Source organism: Somniosus microcephalus, chromosome 4 (genome assembly GCF_052327205.1).
Source record: "Somniosus microcephalus isolate GS21.2 chromosome 4, FLI_Smic_1.0, whole genome shotgun sequence".
NCBI lineage: Eukaryota > Metazoa > Chordata > Chondrichthyes > Squaliformes > Somniosidae > Somniosus > Somniosus microcephalus.
The window spans coordinates 237,713,800-237,735,044 of record NC_140990.1 but is presented as its reverse complement, the minus strand read 5'-3'; the positions used below and the strand labels follow the sequence as shown (position 1 = coordinate 237,735,044).

The following is a 21,245-nucleotide window of genomic DNA, read 5'->3' as shown; positions in this document are numbered from 1 at the left end:
CACACTCTGCCCAGTGCTGACCAAAAATCACAATCAAGCTCCTACGTACATCATGGGACCCTGATTTGCATTTAAATGGGACCAGCGTCTGATTCAGGCAGGCGCTCCGGTAGCCCAGTGGAAGCCCAGAGGATCAGTAGGTCACTCCCCAACATTTCTGGGGTGCTACTGTCCTGTTTCCGCAGGGTGGAAGACCATAAAATCTGCCCACATATTCATTCAACGTAATTTTCTCTTATCCATACACTTGTTCTCTGACTTGCTGTAAGAGTGAAAGAATGGCATTATAGATGGTGTCCCTAGAAATCACATGAATGCTTTATGCCCTCATTGGAGACCATGGAGTTATTTGTCCTATTCGTCCTGGAAATACTCTAATAATATTATTAAATTAAGTATCTGCCATGGTGGTGTGGATTTTTCCAACTTGCGTCTGGGCAGAAAACGGACATTGAGGATCGACCACCCGCTATAGAAACCATCTGATTCTCATTTCCATAGAAACCAATGGAAATTAAAACTGGGCAGGTCCTATAACAGGAAGCCAATCTGTAAAGCTAGTTTTCTGCCCGGGTGGTAAGTTGAAAAGCCTCCCCGATGTGTCAGCAAGTTTATCCAGTGAGTAACAGAGCTGTACAACAGCAGACCACAACAGTCCAAGGTTTCAGCCTCAGTCTGTACTAAGTGAGCTGATTTCAGCCAGGGCAGCAGTAGTGGTGTTACATTGCCCTTGGGTTAGGGCTGGAAAAATAAGCCAGGGTTCCCACTTCTAAGCCTGTCCGGTGACCCTTGCTGGAAGTGTGTATGAACAAGTTTGGACTCAAGTGCAATGTGCCATGCCTCAGTACTCACTGACAGGTTTATACACAGATACTTACAAAATAAATCTTCAACTTTTAACTGATACTCTTATTCAGTGAACTGTTACCCTGATAAGAAAACTCCAGAAAACATTACACGGGACCACTACTGATAATTGCATGATAGTATCAAATGCCAATTGAAAATTAAGGTAGTCCAACAGCAACAACAGTCTAGATAACAAAATATGCAAGGGAAGAGGGTTAGCCCTAATATCCTCCAAAGATCATGTCCATTCTGAATCAGGAGAATCAAGAAGTTTGGCACAACAAGGCAAAATCTACTGTTGGGGAGGCAAGGAGGGAGTTTATAGCATTAGAAAAAGAGAAGGGAGGGGGTTAAATTGGCTAACCCCTGAAAATGGACATGGGGATCATGGTACACAAGTAACCCATGCCAGTTCATTGCGATGAATATAGCACATAAAATTCGTGCTGCTTGCTGTTTCAAATGATTGCTGCATGCAGCCCGTGCTACCCATGCTGTTCCTTGGCTGCACGTATCAGTAGGGGGCCTGATATTGTGAGCGGCTAGCATTATTTAAAGGCAGCCTGCAATTCTTAAGGAGGGGAGCATTGTGGTTGCAAGAAGTGGCGGAAGTTTTTTGAAAAGTGAATCTGGGCTGTGATACTTGGCTGAACATGCGAGAGAGCGAGCACCAAGGTTTTCTGAAAATGCACTGGAGGTCTTGGTGCAAGACGTGGAGAGAAGGAGAGACATCGTGTATCCACTGGGGGGCAGGAGGCCCTCCAAACATATGCTCAGGGGGCAGCGGGAAGGAATAGTGGCAGAGGCCAATGCCAGGAGTGTAGCTCCAAGAACATGGATGCAGTGCAGGAAGAAGTTTAATGATCTGACACGAGTTGTCAAGGTGAGTGAGTTCATCTTCAAATGGTATAACCTACCAATAGCAGCACTAGCCTCATCCACTGCTCAATTCACTACACCCCCACCACCCACCTACCAACAATCTGTATCAATCAGTACTCAATCCTAAAATTCATATATTTTACCTCTCCTTCACACCCTCAGTATGATTGCAAGCCTTGCATCCACAACTCGCAGCTCGCACACACTAGCAGCTATTCAATCATGACAGTTACATCACCCAAACATATTGCAGGACACTCATTGACACACTTCCCTCTTTCTTGCAGGAGGAAGTGGTGCATAACAGGAAGCAGCAGGAATTAACCGGAGGGGGACAAGCGTCCACATGTTTTAACCCCCATGGAGCAGCCAGTGCTGACCATCATGGGAAGGGACATTTTTGAGACTGTGGCCACTGGCAGGGCAGGAGGGATCGATGAGGAGGGTAGCTGCATACCTAATCCTCCTTCTCTCTTTCCACTTCTCCCTCAACCCACCATCTCTTCTGCCTCACAAACTGCAGATGGTGTAAGTACGTTCTTACTTTCTCCTCTCCCCTCACCACCACCCACTCTTTGTCCCTTTTTCATTTCAGATCCCCAAGAACTGGAACCTTTCCAGTCAGAGGAGGAAGACGAAAAAGAAAGTGAAGATGAAGAGACACCGTCACTCAGTCTTACACTCACACTCACAGCTTAGAGACTGACACTGCTCGTATTCTAGAGGCTAGGATAGAGGGGTCTGCACGTGGTGAGACACTGGGCACAAGTGCATAGGAATCAGGGTGGGGGATAGCATAGCGCAGGTGCCCGCTCGCTTGGGAGGAGCCCTGCAGTACTCAGCTGTACTATCAAGATTATACTTGTATACTGCAGGCTGCACAACCTTGCCATTATGAGGGAGCAATCCTTGTCACCGCCTATCAGGCAAGAAGCTGAGGAGCAGGAGCACGAGGAGGAGAAGGAAGTAGAAGAGGAGGAAGTGCAACAGGAAGTGGAGGAACAGGAAGTGGCAGGGAGGCTACAATGTTGACAGCCCCTTTCTGCCCGGGCTCTACGTGATTAAATAATTCATGAGTGATACCAGTAACCTCAACCTCACCTCTCCATTCACCAACAGTCCCACACTGCTTACCTTTCCTCTATCACTGACCATCACATTGTCCTCTTTCCAACAACACAAAAATAAAAACCACCCGAATGTGCACTTTCTAATCCAATTTTATAAATTCAATCATTGCATAATGCGTACAAAATTAAACTAATCACCCTTATGTATTCTCTTAGTACATGTCTTCTGTGTGTCTTTGCCTATCCTAGTGCTCCTATAAGAATTAGGGTAGTGTGTCAGTGAGCGTCTTGCAATATGTTTGGGTGATGACACTGTCCTAGTTGAATAGCTGCCAGTTTGGGCGAACTGAGAGTTGTGGGAGTGAGGCTTGCAACAGTACTAAGTGTGTGAGGGTGATGTATATGAATTTTAGGGTTGAGTCCTGATTGATAGAGATTGTTGGTAGGTGGGTGATGGGGATGTGGTGAATTGAGCAGTGGATGAGGTTAGTGCTGCAGTTGGAGATGAACTCACTCATCTTGACAACTCGTGTCAAATTGTTAAACTTCTTCCTGCACTATATCGACGTTCTTGGAGCAACACTCCTGGCGTTGGCCTCTGCCACTACTTCGTCCCGCTGCCTCCTGCGGATACAGGATGTCTCCTCCTTCTCTCCACGTCTTGCACAAAGACCTCCAGTGCAGTGTCAGAAAACCTTGGTGCACGCTCTCTCGCATCATCAGCCATTCCTCAAAGTACCACAGCACAGATTCGCGTCTCAAAAAACTCCCACCACTTCTTGCAGCTACAATGTACCTCCCCTTTAAGAGGTGCCTGCTGCCACACACGATATCAAGCCCCTTGCTGATGCATGCAGCCAATGAACAGAACAGGTAGCACTGGCAGCAATCATTTAAAATAGTAGGCAGCACACATTTAATGTGCTGTATTCATTGCAATGACCTGGCGCGGGTTAATTGCGTACGGTGGCATAGTGGTTAGCACTGTTGCCTCACAGCGCCAGGGACCCGGGTTCGAATCCGGCCTCGGGTGACTGTCTGTGTGGAGTTTGCACATTCTCCCTGTGTTTGCGTGGGTTTCCTCCGGGTGCTCCGGTTTCCTCCCACAGTCCAAAGATGTGCGGGTTAGGTTGATTGGCTATGATAAATTGACCCTTAGTGTTAGGGGGATTAAATACGTGGGGTTACGGGGATAGGGTGGGATATGTGTTGGTGTAGGGGTTACGGGGATCGGTGGGATATGTGTTGGTGCAGGCTCGATGGGCCGAAATGGCCTCTATCTGCACTGTGGGGTTTCTGTGATTTCTGTACCGCGATCCCCATGCCCGTTTTTGGGGGTTAGCCAATTTAATCCCCCACAACTCTAGACACAAGACTGCCTGCAAGCATGGGTTGTCATACCAGTATATGGATGGGGGATCTGTTATAGAAAAATATTGAATGTCAAGTAGAGATGTTATTGGTTTCATATTCATATACTTCAACTTTTGGAATTTGCTGCAAGCAGATTGTTTAGCCATCTGCCAGCAATCATGGAGGACATGAAGATTGTATCAAGACTTAGCAAGACCATGCAAACTCAATGTTGGGGACATAAGATGGAAGTTTATAGTAACGGTAGGAGATGATAACCATAGAAACTCTTCAACCGAGTCAGGACTCTCTATCTTTCTTATCAGAGGCATCTAAGGGCACAAGAGCATCGAAGAAAGGAAAAGAAAGAAAGGAAAAGAAGAGATTTGCATTTATATAGCACCTTTCATGACCATTGGACGTCCCAAAGCGCTTTACAGCCAATTACTACTTTTGAAGTGTAATCACTGTTATAATGTAGGCAGAGGATAATCGCTCTATAAAGCAGTGAAGCTACAGCTACACCTGCCCATAGATAATATATCTGTTTGGCTGATCTTTATAGTATATAAATCTCAGCAATATTTGGATGGAACACCCCACATTCCTGTCTATTTATCTTAATTCCTGACTGCACGTGAATCATGGACATCCACAGGAAAAAAGGTTATCTTTGATTTCACTTCATCAGCTTCTGAAGCACCACCCTTGTGCACCTCAGTCTGCAAGAACACAAGTGTCCTCTTAGTAAAATACCCCAGCTGGGGTAGCATGTGATATATCCAGTATGGCAGAGTACCATGATGCGAGCTCTCTGTTCAACTGCTGGGTCTTGTATCTAGGTACTGGTGGAGATAAATACACACTCTGCTACATCGAGGACACAACCTCTGCTTACGGAAGTGGCCAGTGATGTTGAGCGCAAAGAATACACCTGGCATAAAAACCTAAAACCATAATACCAATTAATAGGCATATACATAATCAATGCTTTTTTACAACCACATGAACCACCTCCAGCACACTGGAAGTGTTTGACTCTCAGACAAGCGTACACTAGCTCTTTTCTCACAGATAGAGGAATCTGGCAATAAGCCACATGTCTCTAAAGGTTACACACTCAACAAGCAACCAATTGATTACAATAAAGTAATGACACACATTAACAAAAATGTCAAATGTGACTATTTGCTGAAAGGGGTAGCATTCTGAATTTTTGTGAAAAAGTAGACATGAGTAAAACAAGGTGTAATGCTGGTAGAAAGGGCAATAGATATTTCAACCAAGTTTAGTTCACTCTGAGAATTGTCCCTCTTCATCCCAAAAAATGAATATCACTGAAAATGAGAGCATAGGCTGTGTTTCCTCAAGACCTTATCATCATCATTCAGAAATTTATGTAGCTTTCTTTAGCTGAAGTCAAATTGGTGAATGCTCTATTCTAGGCCAGATTTAGTGAGTTTAACAAATGGGAACATTTTGAAGAGCAACCAAAGTAGTGAATAATACACAGGAATGTTTTGGTGGCCATTGAGAGGTATATTGGAGTAGAGCAGCAGGAAGAGAAGAGGACAGCCCAGGAGCACAGGGGATGAAGTCGGCCTGAATTTGTAGTCGGAGGCTTCCCGCGGGCGGATGCCTCCGAACGGCAAAAAAATCTATGAACCTACCTGATAGTCCTGGATCCATGGAGACTCACGCTCCTGGGCCTCTATGTGTAGAGGCCCACGTACCCCAGGGGCACAGGCAGTTCGCAAGTACCCCTGGGATCACATGGGCTGGCCCAACCAATGAAAGAAGGGGGCTCCCCATTCATACTTATGGGGATTCCGCATGTACAGAAACCCCATAAGCATGGATGGGGATCACATAAAAACACATTTATATAACAAATAAATACAATTACATATTTAAAATGAATTAAAATACAATTTAATTAAAAATTTAAAACAAAAATGTAATTGTTTGAAAAATAAATTTAAATGTTTTAAAGGGGCTAAAAATAACCTTAACTTATTTTACAGGTGGTTTCATGTTTAAATAATTGAAAAAAAATTATTTTTATATTCATTTAAACTCTTACGCTGGTAAAAGCAGGTCTTATGCCTGCTTTTACCAGGTGTAAGAATTTCACGGGTATTCGCTGGGCAGAACTCTCCGCCCATGGATGCCCTTTTCCCAGGGATGCGGATGATCTATCAAGAAGTTCCGGGTTTTCGTGCATGCGCTTTGCGTGCAAACTTGCGCAGCCCTTATGGGCATGTACACACCACATATGTACCCGTAGGGGTCGCAAAATATGGGCCATTGTTTTCAGGGAAGGCACATACAGCCACTTGTACAGGGCTATATGATGCTGCTGACATGAGTGACAAACAACTCCTCCTGTGCAACTCCATATAGGTCACTGCTAAAGATGAATTTATGACAGGGGTGGGCACACCTAAATGAGCAAAATCTTGAAGCTTTGGAGTAAAATAATATTTTACTTTTATATCTTATAAGCCCATGTTTGCTTGCAGCTCACTTACATAGTCTAAAACAATCAGCTCTTCTACCTCTCTCTGCTCTTGTGCCATTCCTCTTTCCTACCTCTCCCCCTCATCTTTTCCCCTTTCCAAGGAGGGATTTCTTATCCCCCCTCTCTCCATGGAGAGACTGCAGACTAGGAGGAATGTGAGCTGTGGAACAAAAAAAGATGATGAGAATAGGGGGGCCCTCAGTTTCAGTGGCGAGAGAGGGAAGGATCAAGCTGGAGCCAGGGACATCAGTTACAGCAGTGGGAGTGTGACCAGGACCTCAGCTAAATTGGCAAAGTTTGAAACAAGGCAGGAAGAAGAAATCAAACTGGTTGGACTGTGGGGTGAGGCAGATTATGGCTGACGCCAATTGGAAGGACCAAATAACAAATTTAAATTCACGTTGTTTTAAACAGCAGATTTCGAGTTTAGGCTTGGAAATTCACACATAGAAAAATGCTAATTTTTGACAGGATGCCCACCATTGCACGAAGTCTCAAGCCTTCAGTCAAATTTGCCATAATTGTTATCCAAGTGCATTGAAGCAGGCCATGACTTGGATCTTTGATTTTCAACCTCAAAAGCCTTCACTGGGGCACTGTGAGCCTGTAGAATTGAGGTTTCCATTGCATGTGCCACTGGGGCACTGTGTGATCAACTCCAAACCGCAATGCATCAATTATGTGGGAGTTACAGTGTATATCTGGGTGTTGGACTCTCCCACACACCACCTGAATAGCTTCCAGTGTTGTGTGCAGGAAGGCAAGTGAATACACAATATATTTCTACTATTATACCAACCCCTGTTTGAAAGCTGGCTGATTAAGGTCTGTATCGCCATACAGCTCAGGAGATGCACACTATATGCTGGGCCTTAGTTCTGCAACAGCTGGTCCCTTATTTATTCCCAACACTTTCTGTCCTGCGCTTGGTGCCTAACACCTTGAGTATCAGTCTACTTCGCTGGAAGCAGATATATCTGTGCTGGTGAGTGCTTCAAGTAGATGGGGGTGATTTTGCCAATGGGGGCACTTTGGAGGTGGGACTGCTGCTTGTCGGGTTTTAGTCCCGCCTCCATCGACTTGTGGCCAACCCACGCTATTTTCCCTTGACTAACCTTGTTAAGCCCACCCAGCGGGCTTAGCAGGTCAATTAATGGGAAGCCAGTTACAGAGAACGTCAGCTTATAACATTTCATCTGTCAAAAAGTTTTGACAGATGAATCATCATTGTTTGACAGCTCTGAAGCTGCCAAACACGGACATTCCCTGTAGTTTGATGAGTCCTTGTATTCAAGACTCATCAAACCACTTTTGTGAGCAGAAATCAGATGGTTGTTGCATCGGAGAATGCAGCAGCCATCTGTCATCTCTGCCGGTGAGATGCGGGAGTCTCCGGTTCCCCAACTGTTGAAGCCTGCAGGAAGAAACAAAGGTAAGTAAACATTTTCTATCACTTTCCACTCACTTCACGTACTTACCTCTCCACACTTGCACCCATCACTTACCTTCACAGTGCACTTTTGCACCCCTCTGACCCATTGCTCACCTCGGTGACCCTGGCGGGTTTCCTCAACGTTGGGAAGCCCGCACCTCTGGTGAAAAAATGGGGATAATCCTCTTAACTGCCTGTTAACGACCTGTTAACAGGCAGTTAAGTGGCTGTAATCCCCTTCCCGCTTCGAGAAGACGGGACCCAGCGTGGGTTGGCTACCCGCCTCCTGGGAAGATGGCATGGAGGCGGGATGGGCACCCGCCCCCAAATTCTGTCATTTTCCTGGCAGTCCCGCCTCCAAACCCGCCTCTCCAGGGCTGGCAAGATCGCGCCCATGGTGACAGTTGATGATCTTCGCTGTTGGTGAGATGGCAATTGTGTTCTCCTTGTTCCATGCAGAGTATGGATTATATGTTATGAGCAAATAAGCATGCTTCTCCATTGTGCCTACATCCTCTTTTGCATGTCGTACGATCATGGGGTGGAAACACATTCATGTAACATGATACATGCCACAAGCTCTGCATCATCTTCCAATCTTCACAGACCCCATGCCTTCCAGGTTTGCCATCCTGACAATAAACTGCTTATAAGGCATCGGTGGTTTATGGTTTAGGAGTCTACCACCTGTACCAGCCTGCACCCTCCAATTATGCAGTAGCTTTGCCAGTAATCTTAAAAGTGGAGATTAAAAGTGGACTTTCTGCAGTACATTGTCTTTCCCATCATGGCAGGCATAATGCAATTTGCATAATCCTGCTTTTTTCCCCACTTTGAATGTCAGTACAGCTTTTTCACATATACAGCATCTGTTAAAATTATAACTTGTCCATATGTGCCCTCTGCTGCTACCTTACAGTGATAATCATTTTTGTGCTCTTCTTTAACTTGTGCAACTTCTTCACTTCCATCCAGGCTCTTCTAGTGGATTGGCACGGTTCACTATCCCTGCCACATACTCCCTTTGCTGGCCGCCTCCTTTGAATATTTGAGGCTCTTCCTTCCAAACCAGATATTTCTTCTGACGCTTCTCACAAAATTCACCAGTGCTTGGAGGGCTTGGTCTGTAATATGTGATTTTCCCGGTTGGCGTCGAGCCATTTTCTATTAGAATTGTGCACGACACAACTGGATTAACATACTCTGACAGTTTTCACTGGTTAATTGGCTTGTTAGTTGCTTGAGAAGTTTAAGAGGATCATTATTGCAGGTGTGTCAGAATTGGCTGCTCCATTTCCATTACCGCTAATGAAATTCCATTCTCTGGAATCGTACCTTTTAAAAATGTGTATTCCCCTGATTTTGTTAGTGGTTCATTAATCTTGACATAAGCAGGCATTGTACCAATTGTTTTGAAAAAATAAGAATCTCCCATCTTTGATTCATACATTGTACATTAATAACATTCTAAAGATTTGGTTCTCCAAAACAAGACAAATTTGATAAAATGTGAATACTTGTACTGGACATTTACGCTCCCCAATCGGTACAGATAGTATCTCTATTTTAAATCAACTGGCCAAGAATCTTTAGGGGTGAAATTAGTCCTCAGTGGTAATGGAAAACGGATGACAACGGCTTCAGTGGAAAAGAAAATTGTGTGGGGTGTAAAAGAGGCTGCCAATTTATTATTGCCCATTTGGCACTGGTAAATGAGAAGGATGAAGGTCTGTGACAATGACAGTACGGGCGGGGGGGGGGGGGGGGGGAGGGGGAGGAGCCTGGGGCAAAGCAGCCTCAAGGTTTCCTTGTTGGCCAAGAGAAGCACTTCTGCACCTTTTGGCTCACAATCAACTTAACAAAAATTAAAAATGACTCTTCTGGCTCGACTAATGAAGTTTCATCATAATTATGCTGGCTGCTCCAAGACTTTGTGGATATTCATGCATTTGCAGGTTAAAATTACATCATCAAACGCCGACATTTCAATATTTAGGAGGGACCCGTCTGCCTGTGGCCTCCACACCTTTGAAAACCTGAGAGTTAATATCACATCGGGTTGGAATGCTGGCTGCCATTTTAACCCCCTGCGTACACCAGGCCCCTGGGCGAGCAGGGTTAAAATCGGACCTAATGTCTTACAAGTGTCTGCCTGTGCATTTCTCCAATCTTTCTGAAGGTGGACTGAAACATTTAGTTAGATATGGCCAGATACAAATTGTTAAGCTGCTTTATTTTACAGAAAGCAAGGGAACATAGAGTAACAGATGTAATTAAATCTCACCTTGATTCAACTAACTACAGAACCCTCCTTGAGAACAAGGAAGATAATTTACGAATACCACATTGCCCCTATTAGTGGACTCTCTTATCTTTTTCATGGACAGCCATCTTGTCCTGACTGCCTCGAGACTTGAGATTGAAACATTCTCCCTCTCATTAGGCCAGGCTTCCTCCCTGGACCCAGCTGGCTGACTGGCAATGCTCCCATTTGTCCTTTTCTCTGTGTTCCAAGCCAATGGGAGATCTACCCCTTTGATTACTGATTTGCCAGTAAACCTGTCAATAAAATTGAATACCTGTCTCCCCCTTTGCCCCCTTAGGGTACATGTTTAAAGAAGACATCTCAATCTCAAAGTGAATAGGGGTTGTCATGGCTTAATAGACCTGGGATTTGATAACTGACCCTGATTGAATCAGTTTGAAATAAACCCTGAGCTGTAACATTCCACACACTGGTTCACCTGGCTTTAATAAAATCTCCGCAGTTTTTTGTAAACCTATGCAAATTCACTTTGTTGTGAAACGTAACATTTAAACATAATTTATTCCTAATTACTTCAGTTGAAAAAAAAATGACCTAAAATGTGACACCATTTAATAGCACTGAGAATGTGCTGACCTGATATGGCAGCTTTCCGGCAGTATTTTCTTTCCCTGGATCTAATTTCTAATTCAAAGGCTGCAGGGCCAACACATTGTTTACATAATTAGAAAATCAGAAAAATAAGCATCAATTTTTAAAAAAATGATTGGCAGCAAAACTGGATATTTACAGAACGAGCCTTGTATTCCAAGCTCTGCCTTACCTGTCCAGTAATTGTATTTTGGAAAGGAGAAAGATGCAGCCATAATATGAATCCTGTGAGTTGTAGTTCTTTTTTTTAAGAGTAGCACACACATTGGCCGGAATTTTCTCTGGGAGGCCGGGTTTCCCACAGCCTCGAGAGGCTGGCTGGCTGCCAGCGGGAAGGCCTCAGTTGCGAGGGGTTGGGAATCGGGGAGGGGTGTGGTCGGGAATCGGCAGGAGGGGGTTGGCAATCAGTGGGGGGGGGTGTCGGCCATCGACGGGAGGTGGGTTGGCAATCGGGAGGGGGCAGAGAGGATCGGCGGGGGGGGGCTGCAGGATCGGCAGGTGATGGGTGATTGGTGATCCTGGGGGGGATATTGAAGATCGCGGGGGGGGCGGGGTGTGTTTGTTGGCCAGGGATCGGGGATCATCAGTGGGGGGTGGAAGGATCAGCAGGGGGCTGGATGATTGGGGCCGGCCTCAGCATCATCATCGTTGGGGGGAAGTTCTGGTGGGGTTGGGGGGGTGGGGGGCTGGCCTGGGAATGCGATCAGAAGCCTTGTGGAAGGGTCTCTGATCGCAGGGTGGGTTAGGTAGGGACCCTGGATCCTGGAGGTAGGTATAAACCACTTACCTCCTGGATGCAGCAATCCCCGCCTCGCTTTAACTGCCGGGTTTCACGAATTGTGTGAAACCCATCCACAGGCAGTTAAATTGAAAATGGTGGGGAAAATAGAGGCTTCCAGCCTCATTACAATATTTAAATTGAGGTAACATCCCCGGGAGCGGGTTGACTGCCCGCCCCCGTCCCGCCTCCAGCAAAACTGGAACTGGGTGGGTTGGAGGTGGGATCAGTCGGGATTCACATTTTTAACAATTTAACTGCCCCCACACTCCAAACCCACCCTTTTTTTTTAAATGGGAAAATTCCAGCCATTGACTGATACAATTTAGAAGTTGTAGTGTACCAATGTGACATGTAGAGTGCCACTGGTGCATTGTAAGAGGTCGATGCTTGGTTGAATTTCCTTACTCAACTTTCCGTCTTTCGAATGAGACATTAAACCGAGGTCCCGTCTGCTCTCTCAGGTGGACGTAAAAGATCCCATGGCACTATCTCGAAGAAGAGCAGGGGAGTTATCCCCGGTGTCCTTGCCAATATTTATCCCTCAACCAACATAGCAAAAGCAGATTATCTGGTGATTATCACATTGCTCTTTGTGGGAGCTTGCTGTGCGCAAATTGGCTGCCACATTTCCCACATTACAACAGTGACTACACTCCAAAAGTACTTCATTGGCTGTAAAGCGCTTTGAGACGTGTGGTGGTCATGAAAGGCGCTATAGAAATGCAAGTCTTTCTTTCTTTTTTCTTTCAAGAGACTTGGGGAATTCAGCAGAAGTCCAATATTCTGAGACAGGTGCAGGTCTCCAAATGGAGACTCTCTTTTCTGGTAGATCTTCCAAATCCTCTTCTGTGCCAAGATATCTGACCTGGTGGGAGCACACATCAGTAAATCACGATTTTCAAATCCCTGTTTACAGTGAGGCAGGTACCTTCCCATGGTTGACGACTTAGAAAATCTACTCCTATGGACAAGTTAAATGATGCTGTGAATTATATAACTTAGTATGTGTTTATTATGTTAGAAACTTTTAGTACTATGCCCTCTGGTCACTGATAAACCAAGATGGTGGCCAAAAGTATTATTAAAAAAAAATGTAGTATGATTTCACTGACTTCCCTAATTGTTCCTGAGAATTGTTTATTTGGCAGCTGTTTGCTGACTGACTCTTGATAAGTAGTTTTCATACCTCCTTAGTACTTCTTAATTGGTAACTTTTGTTCCCACTTACTACCTGTTCATTTATAGATTCTGCACTTCAATTGTGATTTATTGATGTTTAATGAATATGACAATTAAGCCAAACATGTGCAAGTGTAACACAATAACAATTTGCACTTATATAGTGTTTTTAACATAATGAAACATTCCAAGGTCAAACAAAATTTGACACTGAGCCACATAGGAAAGACAGGTGACTAAAAGCTTGGTCAAAGAGGTAGGTTTTAAGGAGCCTCTTAAAGAAGCAGAGAGAGGCAGAGAGGCGGGGACATTTTGGGAGGGAATTCTAGAACTTAGGGCCTAGGGAGCTGACGGCACGGCCACCAATGGTAGAGCGATGAAAATCGGGGATGCGCAAGAGGCCAGAATTGGAGGAGCACAGAGATCTCGGAGAGTTGTGGGGTTGGAGGAGATTACAGAGATAGGGACAGCGAGGCCATTGAGGGATTTGAAAACAAGGTTGAGAATTTAAAAATTGAGGCATTGTCAGACCGGAAGCCAACAGAGGTCAGCAAGTATGTACTTTAAGTATGCAAGGTGCCACATAAATTGTTCCTGCAGTATTCGTAGGATGCACAAAGAATCAGGATTGTTTTTCTTCTGCAAGTTGCGTTGGTTAAATTCAGACACAACTGAGTCATTTTATGTTTAAACACATAAGGGTGGACTTGAGGGGAAGGTTTTTTTCAGTTTTGCTGGAGAAGCTTCCTGCATGTCTAGTGCAATAGGAGGATGTCTGTACTGGACAGTTGACAGTTCGTTGCATCTAGACATCTATGTAATAGAGCAGTATACTTTCGCATAGCTGGATATAAATAGAATCCATTTGACATTAACAGAAAGAAGCCAAAATACACAAATAGAGCACTGAGCAAGAGCACTCTGTCTGAAGAGGGAGGAAAGGGAATTAGCTCCAAGTAGAGGAATAAAAACTTCAGTCAAAATGAAACTAGGAAACAACTAAATTCTTCACTTTATGGGTGGAAAAGGCTACAAGTGGGCTTTAATTTTCACAGCAACACCAGCCTCATTACCAGCTTGGAAACCACAGGAGACCAGACAATGTGCAAGATTATTAATAACTAATGTACATATACCACAGAAGATGATATGTAGTTATTCTACCTACTAAACTTTCTTAACTGGAACATTATATATTACAACTTACAAATTCAAAGTAATGAAGTGCTTGATTCCCTCAGAAAATGTTGCACTAATTCTTACTGTATTGGCTCAGTTATCAGTAAATCTGGATAATAGACTTCAATTGATGATGCTGATCAATAATATTAAATTGTATCTTACAAGAAGCACACCAGTTAATGTACAACTGTTGTTGCTCATGCCCTGTTAAGATACATCTCACTTTGATTGTATGTAGATTAGCATAGACTCCTGAAAATACAATTTACCAGCTTTAAACCAAATTATAATGCACTTATGTACTTGTATTCAATTGAATATTTAAAGCTGTAGCTACACTACCATTTTCACACTGAAGCAAAGTGGGTGATGCAAAGGTTCTGATCTGGAATGCACTGAAGCCAAAGGAGATCATTGAACATGCAAGATTATTCATAGACATCCTCCAGGAGGCCACCTCATACCACTTGGTACAGTTTGAAGTCCAATTTGAAAAGGGCTCAGACAATATAAATTTAGCATCCAGTCCTTCTTAAAGCAATGAGAAAGTAGACACTTCCATCTGCTCTCTTTTAACATTAGAAGAAAAACTGTCCCACAAAGGACAAGTTTCTGCCTGCAGTATAACTCAGCTGCACTTTACACAACAGCTACTGGTCTCCAACCGATAGTGCAGTATAACTGGAATCTAACTAAAAGAAATTGAAACAGGCTTATTAGAAAAAATCTGATCTGGGGCACCGTTTCATCTAACTCTTGTCATCTCCATCCATCCAAATAAATAGGTTGCTTTCTGATTTCTAGCTTGCTCAACTATGCCACTGGACAGTCAGAGTTAGAGAACAAGTGTAAGAAGAGCTCCTGCCAAAGCAGAGGTAAAGTGTAGGGAAACAGATTCAGTTGGTTTAGGAAGGAACTATGATTTGAGTATGTATTTCAATTCCAGCAAAGGAACTCAAACACTGATAAGAAATTATTTTGGTCCCCATTACTTTCTAGAAATGAGGTTTGACTGTACTTTTATTTAAAGCAGTTGTTATATTGGTCTACGTACTGTGATAGTGCTATCAGCTCCCAACGTGTAGGTGACGTATAACCAGCAGCAACCTATAGGGCATAGCAATTTACAGCATAGGAGGAGGCCATTCAGCTCTTTGCTGGAGCAATCCAAAATTAATCCCAATGCCCCGCTGTCAAATCATAATCTTATATTTTTCTTTGCTTCAAATATTTATCCCATTTTCCCTTTAAATGGTCTCAGCATCAACCACTTCCTCCAACAACCCTCTGTGCAAAGACATTTCTTCTAACCTCTCTTCTCACTCTCCTAGTGATGAATTTTAAATTGTTGACCTCTCATCAGTGAGTTCCCAATGAGAGGACATAGTCTTCCCCTATTCACTCTATCAAAACACTTCAGAAATTTAAAAACCTCCATTAAAGCGCCTTCTCTGCTCCAGTAGAAATAGTCCTGGTATCTGAAGTCTCTCCTCATAACTGGTATCATCCTGCTGAATCAATGCTCTCTATGGCTTTAAAGTCCTTCTTATAATGGGGTGCCCACACAGTAGCCGAACTGTTGCCTAATCAATGTTCTGTATAAATTCATCAATACTTGTACTCTGTGCCCTGTTATATAAAACCCCAAATTCTATTGGCCTTTTAAGGCTTTATCCACCTGTATTTGTACATTCAGGGAATTATGCTGTTGGACCCCTAGTTCTCTCTGTTTATCCAACCCCTTCAGGATCTTTCCATTAAGTGTATTCGCTCAATGATTTTTCTCCCAGAATGTACTACCTCATAATTATCCACATTAAATTGAATCTGGTACCTGTCTCCTTCTATCTACTAACCTGTCTAAGTATTCATGAAGTTTTTACATTCCTCCTGCCTCTTTGCCAAATCTCCTGCTTGTGCATTGTCAGAAAATTTCAAAATTCTGCTCCCTATACTCAAGTCCAAATCATCTGTATACACCAAGAATAAAAGTGGACCCATCACTGACTCCTGAGTACACCATTTCCAACCCTTATTCAATCTAAGCAACACTCATTTACAATAACATTTTATTTCCTATCCACCAACCGTCTATCCATGCTGCTACATTTCCTCTTATAACATATGCCTGAATATTTCTAACAAGCCTCTTGTGAAACACCTTGAGAACACCTCCTGAAAGTCCATACACAATACCTGTACATTTATTGCAGTCCCTTTATCTATCCAATGGGTCACTTTTTGAAAAAAGTCCATTAAATTTGACAAACACCACTTGCCTTTAACAAATCAGTGATGGATGTTCTTGATTAATACATACATGTTAATTAATCCATGCATGTACTAATTTTACCTTGTTTTTGACCTTGTCTTTCTTTGCCATTGGCCTGATTGGTTTTGGTAAGTTTACTCTTGGGTTGCTGCTGGCTAAGGGAGATCCATGTGCTGGGCACCAGCAGCATTAGCAGCTTTTATACCAGACAGTTTCGCACACAAGGACTGCCTTCCAAATGATTTTGAGAGAGCTGGTGAGTAAACACTTGGAAAAATGTAACTTGTTAACCATCAGCATAGATTCAGGGATGGGACATCATACCTCACCAGTCTCCTGGAGTTTCTCAAAGATATTACTGACATATTGGACAGGAGAAATTGCCAAAGTGGTGTTAGGTTACACTAGCAAAGAGACTGAGTACAAATTATTGCTATATAAACCACTGGTTAAAGGTCAACTGGTGTCCAGAGTGCAGTTCTGGTCATTTAATCATGGGAAGGGTATCACTGTCCTCAAGGAAGAAAGTTTTCACACAAGGGATAACAGAGCTGTGGAATAAGCTGCCAAGGAAGACCACTGGAAAGCAAACAGTATGGCCATGAAATTCGGCACCATAGTGCCAGCTGTTAAGGGCGGATTTGTCAAATAAATGGCGGCCGCCTCGCTTCTGCCCACTTGCAGCATGGCCTGCAGTGGCCGCCATTTTGGGCAGGTCAGCAGCAAGGCCTACATTCGCTAGAAAAATGGTAATGAGGCAGATTGTGACGCCAATCAGCGTGCAACACTGATTTAACACGAGACCTGCTATTTTGGACTTCGCCACTCGAATGTATGCCTTCTCCAAAGCATGCACAGCTGAAGGTGCGTTCAGCTGCATGACGGACCCTCCCACCAGTGCTACTTAAAGGGACATGTATTGATTTCTTTGTGGGTTCAATGACGAGACATTTATGAAAGAGAATGTCTTTTAATCTAAAGTTTGTTCAACTCTGGTTAACAGCCTTACAGGAGACACCATGCTAGAAATCCATCTAAAACTAAACTAAAACTAAACTGCTTGTCTCTGTCACATGCCCTCTGCTGGTCAGGCATAAGTAATCAATCATGCAACTATGCTGGTAAGGCATCATAATCAAACAGGCAAATACCATCACTATTTGCTGATATCATTACATCTCCCTTTCTTAAAACAAAAGTATTTTACTTTTAACTAACAACATGTTTTCTTTGTATTAATCTGCATTTTAACTGTAACACTTAATGAACTTACATTATCATTATCATGATCAAGGTTTTTTAACCTTGCTTTGTGTGTTCACATGAAATATGTAAATACACTAGAAATTGAAGAAAGAATAAGATAACATTACTTCCTTCTATAACAATAGTCCTTAAATTTGCTCAATGAGTCTCTCAGGAGGCTTCACGTGTCTTGAGGATTTTCTGATTGATTGTCCTTGAATCTGAATTGTTGCCTCAGATGATGTTTTCTCAGCTGTGTGATCAGGTTGTTCAACAGTATCAGTCTTTTGACCTGCTGTGTGATCAGGTTGTTCAACAGTATCAGTCTTTTGACTTGCTGTGGCTGGTCCCATGAAAAGATCTCGACGATTTCTTCGCAGAACAGCACCCTCATCTGTCTGAATGGTGTATGATCTTGGTTGAACTTCACTCAGGACAGTTCCCTTCTGAGTCCATATGTTTGTTTTGTCTTTGAACCTTACTTGGTCACCAGTGTGGAGTTCAGGTAGGTTTTGTGTTCCTCTGTCATAGTAGTACTTTTGCTTTTCTTTCTGTTGTTCTTTGAACTTCCTCACTTTCTCCCCCTCTTTTGTTTTCAGGAGGTTCACCGGTATGGGTAGGTTTGACCTTAGCCGACGTCCCATAAGGAGTTGGGTTGGTGACATACCACACTCGAGCGGCGTTGTGCGGTATACAAGCATGCTCTGGTAGAAGTCAGTTCCACTGTCTTTTGCCTTGTACATCAGTCTTTCCACTGTCTTTTGCCTTGTACATCAGTCTTTTCACTGTCTGGACCGATTTTTCCACTAGTCCATTGGACTGTGGAAAGTGAGGACTTGACGTTGTGTGGACAAAGTCCCACTCTTTGGCAAAATGTCGGAAACTTGCATTGTAAAACTGGGGTCCGTTGTCTGTGAAGACCTCGCTTGCCACGCCATGTCTGAAGAATATTGCTTTCATACATCTTATCACAGCATCTGCAGTGGTGGTGTACAGTCTACAAGCCTCTGGATACAGGGAGTAATAGTCTGTGACTACAAGATAGTCCTTCCCTTGACATACGAATAGGTCAGCGCCTACCTTCTGGTAAGGTCTGTCTGGCACTGGGTGTGGCTTTAGTGGTTCTACCGGATTGCTTGCTCGATATTTCAGGCATATTGTGCAGTTTGACACCTCATTTGTCACATCTTGGTTGATTCGTGGCCAGTACATCACCTCTCGTGCTCTTTTCTTACACTTTTCAATTCCCAGATGTCCTCCATGGATCCTTTTTAGCATCTCTTTTCTCAGACTCTTTGGGATAACTATTTTAGTTCCTTTGTAGATGATGTCTTCGACCACTGATAGTTCCGCCCTGCAGTTCCAGTACTCTGCCATGTCAGGTGAGCAGTCTTGCTTCATGTTGGGCCATCCATCCAAGATGCTTTTCCTCAGTCGTCTCATTGTTTCATCTTTGTTTGTCTCAGTCTTTATGAGCTCCATTTTTGCATCTGCTATGGGCAGTGCACTTGTGATCATGTCCACGTAGGCATTCACTTTTTCATCCATTTTGGTGTTTGCGGGCTCACTTGGGTCAACAGCTCTGGACAACGTGTCTGCTGTATACATCAGCTTACCCGGTGTGTACGCAACATTCAGTGTATAGCGTTGCAGCCTGATCATCATTCTTTGTATTCTAAGCGGACAGCTATTTAGTGGCTTTTGGAACAATGCAATCAAGGGCTTATGGTCAGTCTCTACACTGATTGCTTGTCCTGCCACAAACTGGTGAAATCTTTCACAGGCGTATGTGATGTTGAGCAGCTCCTTTTCTATTTGAGCATATCGCGTCTCCGCGTCTGTCATTGAGCGCGATGCATATGCAATAGGTTGCCAGTAGTCATATTTTTGCAGAAGAACGGCACCGAGCCCACTCTGTGATGCATCTGATGATATCTTGATGGGTCTCGCTGGGTCATAAAACCTCAGAACTGGTTCCTCTGTGAGCAGTTTCTTTAGATCGCTCCATGACTTCTCATGCTCATGATTCCATTCCCATTCTATGTTCTTTTCAGTTAGTCTTCTCAGTGGCGCCATCTTTTCTGAGAGGTTGGATATGAATTTCCCCATGTAGTTGATCATTCCATTAAGCCTCTGCACGTCCTTTTTGCATTGTGGCTTTGGCATATTCTCAATGGCGGACACCTTTCTGGGATCTGGTCTGATGCCCTCACTGCTAAGGATATCTCCCACGAATGTCAGTTCTGTCACCCCGAGCTGGCATTTCTCTCTATTCAGCTTCAGGTTTGTTTTCCTTGTTGCTTCCAGCACTTTTTTCAGTCTCTCGTCATGCTCAGTTCTCGTGGTTCCCCATACTATGATGTCATCCATTGATGTATCAACTCCCTCCAGGTGCTCATAGATCATATGGATAGTTTTGTGATACACTTCAGGAGCTGAGGCAATGCCAAATGGTAACCTTAGGAATCTGTATCTGCCAAATGGACTGTTGAACGTGCACAGTCTTGAACTTGCCTCATCCAATTTCATCTGCCAAAATCCTGATGATGCATCTAACTTGCTGAAATACTTTGCATTTGCAAACTGTGACATGATTTCCTCACATGTAGGAAGCTTGAAGTGTTCTCTCTTTATTGCTCTGTTTAGATCTCTTGGATCCAGGCAAATTCTGAGCTTTCCATTCTTTTTGTCCACAACGACGAGGGAACTCACCCACTCAGTTGGCTCATCTATCTTCTGAATCACGTTCAGGCTTTCCATCCTGTCCAACTCTGCCTTCAGTTGCTTTTGAAGAGCAAACGGAACTTTTCTGCATGGATGTATGACCGTTGGCATGCTTTTATCTACTCTGATCGTGTGTTCTCCTGGAATGCAGCCTAGACCCTGAAATAGGTCGTTGTACTCTTTCATGAGTTCATCATAGACTGTCTCTCCTTCGCTTTCCACAACGAGGACTCTCTTTACCAGGTTCAGTCTCTCACAGGCTATTAAACCTAGTATGGCCTGCACATCCTTTGGCACCACGATTAATGCTAGCGTGTGCTCTCTGTCCTTGTGTGTCACTTTGACAATGCATCTTCCTTTCACTGGTATATCAGTACCTGAGTATCCTGTCACTTTCACTTTTATTCCATGTATCTTTGGTCTGGGTCTAATTTTCTTAAAATCAGTCTCTGATATCACATTAACTTGTGCTCCAGTATCCAATTTAAATGGAATGCGTATGTCATTCACTTTTAGTGTCAACATCCAGTCTCTTTTTTCTTCTTTGTTTTCAGACACAACATCTACATTGAACTCCTCTATCTCGCTTTCATCTACTGTATGGACCTTGCTTTGTTGCGCTTGGTTCTTACAGCAACGGGCATAATGGTTGTTCTTGTTGCAACTATTGCATGTTTTACCATATGCTGGACACTTTTTTGGTGGATGCTGTGTACCGCATCGACTACATGACTTTCGATTGCCCCTTTCATTTTTGTTCACTGGCCACGCCTCTTTTTTCACATTGGCACTCTTTTTGTTAAACGGTTTGTGTCCGTTCTTTCTCACTGCATCCACA

At 43.6% G+C, this 21,245-nt stretch overlaps 1 protein-coding gene across 1 annotated transcript in view; it reads right to left on the bottom strand.

Annotated features, from left to right (window-relative positions):
- Window positions 1-21,245, bottom strand: part of pde1a (phosphodiesterase 1A, calmodulin-dependent) — a 386,725-nt gene that overhangs the window by 4,936 nt on the left and 360,544 nt on the right. The window lies entirely within an intron of this gene.